The sequence below is a fragment of the Homalodisca vitripennis genome, chromosome 1 (genome assembly GCF_021130785.1).
Source record: "Homalodisca vitripennis isolate AUS2020 chromosome 1, UT_GWSS_2.1, whole genome shotgun sequence".
Lineage (NCBI taxonomy): Eukaryota > Metazoa > Arthropoda > Insecta > Hemiptera > Cicadellidae > Homalodisca > Homalodisca vitripennis.
This window is the reverse complement of record NC_060207.1, coordinates 86576838-86585297: the sequence shown is the minus strand read 5'-3', so window position 1 is coordinate 86585297 and position 8460 is coordinate 86576838.

The window sequence follows — 8460 nt, the reverse complement described above, 5'->3', positions numbered from 1 at the left end:
AAGTAGAAAAATATGATTTTTAGATTGATATTAAACACTTAGATTAACTTTATTACTTCTTTGGATCTTTTATTATCACCAGTTTTAGGACAACTGAGAATAAAGTGGTTTCTTTGCATTGACTTTTATAAGGTACTAGCTGCTACCCGCGGCTTCGCACGCAATCTTTAGAACCGAAGTCTTAATATTACCTAGTAAAAGCAGTTATGATTTAATATAATGGGAGTCCTATAAAAATTTTAAAACGTAGGCATACATCAGGTAGATATTATTTAAGTTCATGGTAAATAGTATCAGAGTTTAACTTAATTGTTACATCATGTTTGGCACTTTAGGAGCATTTCTGGTTCTAATTAATTATATACATACTGTAACGTCACAGCTGAATCTGCCATGTTATCCTGATCAAGAAAACACAAACCTCGGATCACACAGGTCTCGGAAACTCACTTCGATCAAAAAGCGTATATTCCAGTCCTTGTCATATATTTCATCTCTAAGATATTTCCAGTACCATAGTAGAGTTTGCTTTGTTGTTCTGACAAAGAAAAAATATATATACTTACGTAGGACCGAGATGCCTACTTCGGTTAAAAAGTGCCTACTTAAGACGGTTTTAAATTCATTTACCTGTGTTACGGTTTAGCTTGTCATATTATCTCGATCAAAATACTATATACGTTCGATTATCTAGTTCTCGTAAATCTACTTGGGTCAAAATCGTGTTGACATAGTTGAGTTTGCCTTGTCCTGATGAAGAAAATACACACATAAGTAGGGCTGAAAAGCCTATTACGACCTAGGGGGAAGTCCTACCTACTTCTTATGTACTTTCGGTATAAGGGGAAAATCCTTATTAAGGTTATGCAACATTCCAAAATAATCATTATTAAAGTTTTGCGTTACACTTGTTTTTGGACTGTAGCCAGGGAAAGAATGAATCGTTGAGGCGTGTTAGTATTCATTTCTCTGTTTTTCCATAAGCCATTGTTAAAATGTAATATCATAATGTCAAGGAAGCCCACCAGTTTAAAGTAACTTATGTGAAAACATTCATAACTTTGTTATTAAGGTTAGTTTTATAACATTATTATTTTAATACATTAGATGATTTTAATTCGTCACTGGCGCAATCTGGAGTAAAATTTTATATATTATTGTTTTATTTAATATCTGCATTACACTACTGATCAAGCACTGTTTACTTATTATGGATAACATTTAATTGTAAATAGATGTTTCAGAAAGTGTGTCGAACTATATAGCTGTCAACAGCTGTTTAGTGTCAGTTTAATATGAATTATGAAACGTAAAAACTACATTTTTTCTGAATTCTAAAATATTCCAGGTAACTTTCCTTAACTTTTTCTTCATAAAAACCTTCCTCGGATTTCAATGGACATTTTACAAAAAGAATTAACTGATTTGGTCCAGCCGTCATCGAGATTAGCGCTTACCAACATATTTCTCTATTCATTTTTATTTATAAGATTTAGAAATGTAAACATTTGTTTTAATGTTGTAGCCCAAACCAAAGAGTGAGAATACTTTTTAAGAACTTTAGTGTTTTCAAAGTTTTTGTAAAACGTTTGTTATTTGTACAATATTAGGCACAGCATGAAATGCAGAGTATAACTTAATACTCACAAAAAGAGGATAGAATGGTAATATTTAAAACTGGAATTATAAGCACACTTCAAAAACTACATTTAACCGTTAACTAGCCATAGACGATTAAAGACACCAGACATAAAGTTGTGTTTAGCATCAACGTCAGTAGGTAAGATTATATATTATATATATATATTTTTTATTCCTCTGTAGAACTTTGCATTCACCATCAATATTGATAGAAATGTGATGTAGAATATAATATCAAGAGCTCATTTGTAAAAAGATCAAATCCATTATGGGAGCTGCAGAATGGCAATCGGCTGGCCGATTGTGTACTATCTGCCAAAGAACTCATGACATCTATTGACTCGCCACTGTTTGTCAATAATCGTATCTAAGAATGTATTTATTTCTGAGCCATCTTCGAGTTATGTCATGTTTTTTGTTTGAACGTTTTACACATTTATGTAGTTTATGTATTTTATTTGAGTCTTTACTTTATTAAAAATTTTTTTTACTAAAAGAGTATGTGTTTATAGTTCTATTTGGATTTTTACATATTTATTTCAAATGTTTAGTATACATAGAAAATGTAATTGAGAGTAAATAAAGATTCTAAATTAATTCAAATTTTGTTAAACAAATTTTTGTTTAGTGATTTGTAAATTTCAAAGTATCAAATGAAATAAAAGTACATTTTTGAAATAATCTATATTAGATTCATAATAAACAAAATATCTCATAGTGGGACCAGTCATGTTTTTGACTAAATTTTTAATTTGTGCGTTAGATCACATTACATTTTACCTGATGGGAAGCACTAGAGAAGAAAGAATAAAATAAGCCTTTCATAGAACATCAGTCACAAAGAATGAAAACAGAGTTAATTATAAACTGTTTTACTAATACATTATTATATGAATAATTCCAACATCTTTATGCCAATCCCTTCATAAAAGGTTTTGTGTTGTAACATATTTGTATGTATCAATAAAAGTTAATTGAAATACAGTGTGAAATACAGATATTTTGAAAGCTTGCTGAAGTGAGTTGGCTGTCATTAGTTAAATGAAAACATTAATATGTTTGAATTATTTGACAGTTTACATTGAAGATATTCCTAAAGCAATCAATCGTTGTTTTAAAGCTTGGTTTATTTTGTATATATTGTACTATTAATTGTAATTGTATTCGGTTGTAGTTTATTTTCTTATAACACTATAATAATATTATGTTATTCTGCTTCAGTTAAAAATTGTATATTTCATAATGTCTCTATTTTTGGTGAAGACACATAAATCAATGTTTACTGCATTCCTTAGTATAAATGTATTACTATTATTAAAAATAACAAATGATACTAAATATGTGTATTGTGTTATAACAATGTTTATTGAGATTATTAAGCTTATCGTTTATAGTTTTTAAAAGGATAAAAGTTTTATGTCTACAGCTACGTGTTGTTTTCTTTAGTGATAATAAATTTAAAATTATGTTTTCATTGCGTCATCCATAATGGAAATAAACATTGTGAATTCAATGTGTGTTGTTCTCTCTTTTTCATATACATGTGTGGAATATTAGTTAGGCCTTTATTTTCATTATCTTTATCAAGATTTAAATATTTAGAAAATTTTCTTAAATAAAAAACAGCATTATATATTCATGATTTTTAAAATAAAAACATTCTAGTTTTAACCTGATTAAATTTAATTACAATAAAAAGATTATAGTTTCTATCAATTTATGTCTCTAATGTATATTTTAATTTCAAATATAACATACAGTAATTACAATAAAAAGCATATAATTATTTTTAGGAAAGAAAATAAGATTTTAAAAACTTCCTTTTATTAATGTACAAAGAAAAAACAAAATAATTATTTTATAAAACTTTATTTAAAACATTTATATATTTAGTGTTATTTAGATTATAGTTTAAAAATTTCAGGAATAAGATGACATCAGTCATCATGGAACCAATAATGTCACTTGTGTGTTAAAGGCACTTTCTTTTTTGTTGTATAAAAAGGATTTTAATGCAACTTTTTCATAACAGAAAATCTAAATAGTTTCTGAACTTAGAAATTATATTCTTACTTGGAATTCAATGGCTTGTAACATTGTCATGCATTAAAAACATTTTAGTACTAGATTGTTGTTTAAAACATTCGTGCTATTACCTTTAAATTTTAAATAACTTTCAATATAACAAGGGTGTCATAGTTAATACCTTTATAAATGGTATCTCAAGCTATCTTGAAGTAATTGTGTTAATTAGAAAATTGCTCAATTTATTTTAAAATTAATTTAGTGTCCTAAGTTGAAAAAGCAGTAGATAGTTTAAAGGCTGGAAAGCCAAACAGTTTCTCAGTAAGCAGCTGTAAAATAACATAAAAGTCTATGCAAAATCTCTCGATATTTGGTTTATTAATTCCTAAAATTCCAGTAGTTGCTGCTTAAACACTTAAGGATAGAATGGAGCCTTGCAATCAGATAACACAATCATTTCTGTTGTTTAACATTTTTTGTTATTCTATTTTATATTTTATGATGTCTTAGCAACAGGACATATATGAGGCATGTTTTTTAAGTAACTATTTTAAAATTCCACCACTGCAGCACTGCAATTGTGTCCTACACTTGTGAGCTATATAAATTCATGTTAGCAAGCCATAGATGCACTTATAGCACAAATCAATTGCATTTACGTCTATTAATGCATATTTCAAATTCCCCTGACAATTGAGAATCCCAATGACTATGAAGACTTGCTGATATTTGTTTTCTTGGGCTAAGGTGATAAATCAGTTGAAATTCACCATGATAATTATGAAGTGTATGGTCAAAACATTATGAGTGATGGAATGACATTCAAATGGATAAATGGTTTATAAGATAGCCGAAACAATGTTCATGATGAGAAACAGATTGGATGACCCTCAATGAAAACGATTTGTTGCAGAAAGTGAATAATAAAGTGAAAATGAACAGAAATTTCACCATTTTTTCATTATCAGAAGAGTTTCTTCAAGTTTTAAGAATTGTTAATGATATTTTTTATTGAAAAACTTGTTTTTATGTATGATTGTGTCGCATACAGTAAAATATACTCAAGATCTCATCACAGCATCACAGCTAGGAACAATTTGATTATACTCTAAACATCCCCAATTTACCGCCTATTGACTATAATTAAATTTCATCAGAAGAAGTGTATTGAAGGTTACAATTAAATGTTTCAGTAGATCTGAAAAAATCCAAAAAGGTATTCAATGGCTAAAAATGTAGACTAAATTAGTTGCTATAATACTTGATGATGATTTAACCAGAAACTTAGGGATCTCATCCCAACTGGAAGTCATTTTATTCTTTGTTAATTTTATTATTGTAAATAATTTTCCTGTATTTACAGACTTTAAATTAATAGAGGAATAGCCCAACATTGTTACAATAGGAAGTAGCCAACCAGAACATTTGTAATACATTTTGGATCCAAGTTAATACCATTTGCTACATTAGCAAAATGTTCATTAAGTATTTACCTTCAATGAGGCTCACTCGAACACACAATCCCCAAATACAAGTTCTGTCCTATTTAATCTAACAATGATAAATTGTTTTCTTTCATTTTTCAAAGTCATGGTTTACGATCTTCCATGATGTTATTGAAAAAATTTTAGGATTTTTTTATTTGTTCAGTAGTGTGTATTAATTCATTTTAAAAATCTGTTTTTAGTCTATTTTACATGTTTTATATTCAAATATATGGTACTTTACTTGTCAACAGCTCCAAAATTTACTTTTGTAGATTCTCACTACATGTTTCGGGACGAACGTCTTATCGTCAGGTGTATAAAACCCGGAATAATTAATTAAATAATTAAAAACAACACGTAATACAACATAATAAAACATACTGTACAATTCAATAAATAAGGCCTACCGCACCCACGCAACTGCGGACACAAACAGGCTGGTCGGCAGTGCAGACACTGAGGGCTGAAGTTTATATCACTCCTCTTTCCCTACTTCCTGGTCTGTTCTTATTCTACTGGAGTCTTATCAGTAGTTAATAAAGTATTCTTGTTACTGAGGATCATGTTAAAAATATTATGGGAGCTGTATTGGAGCTTTTTTAAAAACAAACAAAAAAAAGCATAATAAGAAAATAAACTAAACAGATAATAATTATTGTGACATCAGTCACAAAGAATGAAAACAGAGTTAAAAACAGTTATGTTGATAGTTCACAATTTGGGTCTTCGTTTTTAGAATGTTTATAGATTTCATATTCTTCTAGGGTGTCAAGTTTCTGACTCATATTGCATACATGCAAAACCTATTATCAATGTCATTCATGCCATGGTTATTTTCAGAAAAATGTTTGGTGAACAATGGTTTTTGTTACTTTTTTAAGTGGTTTTGTCTTATGGGAAGATGTTTTTATGCGTATAGAGTTTAAATGAAGTAGTAGAATATAAACCTTTATAAATTTTATTTACAAAGTTTTCAGAATTTTCCTGAGTTATAGAGTAAAGTTAAGACCAGTCTCCTTTCTTTAATGTGGTTTTAAATTGCAAGGAATAGGTTTTTGAAATCTCTGTCTTTAAATGTTTATAACTGGTAAGAATTATATTAGTTTTTGTAGTGACCAGCTAAGCTATGTGGTATTTTTTTATTTTTGTGTCTTACTTTTTGTTTAACAACTTTTAATATCTTGTATAAAAGTTATTTCAAATTATATTATTTTGTTTGATAATTGAACTCTAAGTCATTTGTTTCTCTCCATAGTAAGGTTTTTCATTGTTATAAGCCTAAATTGTTACTGGTATGAATGGATAGATAACCATCATAATTCTTTTTTCATCATTAAGCATTATACATGCAATACATGTTGTCAACATTTATAATATATAAATAATACATTTAATTATGTGTTATGTCACAATTATTTACAATGTAAAATTAGAGAACATCTTAATAAAACCATAATATCTTTACCAACAATAACAATTCATAATGACTTAAGCCTTAAACATATAAAAAACAGCCAAATAACACAAATGCAACAACTTATAATAAACATAAAAGGCATAACAATCTGACCATAATGTAACATTAAAATAAATAATAAGATAATAACAGGATAAAATAACATGAAATGTTCAAACTAAAGAAGATAGGTACTTTAAAACTTAGTTAAAATCATTAAGTTCATAACTTAATTTGTAAGACAGATTAAATAGGTGGTATATAACAAGTACTAAAATAAATAAATCAATGCAATACACAACAAGAATTCTTAGAACTAACCAAGAAACAAGTCTGACACAGGTACATTTAAAAATTTGTGTATACTGTAAAAAGGATTTAAAACCAACCACTTATAAATTTTACTCTTACACCACTTAAACTTGAGTTCTTTTATTCTTACAGATAATCTATTGTAGAGACTTATGATGTGGCTGGACTTTACATATCCAGTCTAGTGAAAGAAATGTCCAGTAAATTACAATTGTGAGTATTCAATGAATGCATTACAGTTCTACATTGATAAGATTTTTTTGTTCTATAAATAAATAACAATAAATTAAATATATATAAATTAATAACTATTAAAATTTCAGATTTAATAAATAAAGGTTTACAATGTGAATTGTATTCAGCTTCATTGATGATACTCAGTACTTTTTTTGTATCAACAGAAGCTCAGCCACTTTTCCTGAGTTAGAATGTTAGAGACTTTTAGAACTCTGCTGTTGTAATTTTTGCGCTGAAGCCAACAGTTTTCTTCATGGAATAAACCTGTACCCAGCCATTGCTCTCCTCACCAGTAGTTTGAAAGCCACCTTGTACTTTCTCACAGTCAATTTGATTAACCTCACTAAAATCACCAGCATGTCTAGAAAATTGTAGTTGGTTTGATCTTGGGGATTGACATGTGTTTCTAAATCCTTAGTCTTGGTTTTCATTGGTTTTATAAATTCAGGATCCACAAATAAACTATCCAAATCCAACAGGCATTTCAGTGCTTGAGCTATCAATGGGTCCACAATTGTTTGGACATAAATAAATAAACATATAAATAAAACACATACATACAACATAACATACATACATACATATGGACATATAAATTTATGTAACCATATTGTCCAACTGACTCAAAACTCATTTCTTGCATTTAATATTATTATATTGACTACACCTCCCCAAAAATCTGTTTCATTGTTTTACTTGTATGTCTTGCAAGTGAACCACTGGTTGTATTGGGTGAGTTAGATAAACCTATACTATGTTGGGTGGGTTTAGAGGAGTCAGTGGAGTTATCTTGAGAACTGTTATGTCCGCTTTTCTGCTTCTTTCATTCAACCAGTCAACAGCACTAGTCTTATAACAAGTAAATTGCACCATATAACACACTTGTTCATTTATGAGAACCAAAGAAATATATGTATTCATTAAGAAATTTGGATGAAAGTCCATACAGAAATTATCATTGCAATAATTAAAAATATGTGTATGGTTAAAATGTCTTTAGTAAAGGGCTCCTCTCAATTTAATATTATTTTAGCAAGTAGTAAGACTTTCATTTACATTGAAAAATTATACAATAGCTATATTTAATTTTTTTTGCAACTGATAGGAAACATATAGAGAAAGTCCTGGATGGCCCTATCTTCACTTATCATAGCTGGGTAGAGTTGTGTTAATGGCAAGAATACTTTGTAGAGCCACACTAGAATACTGTTTATGTTGAGAAACAACCGGTCCTGATACATGGTGGTAATGCAATGTTTGACATAAAACCAGAAACCATAAGAGTCACCACAGAAACACTGT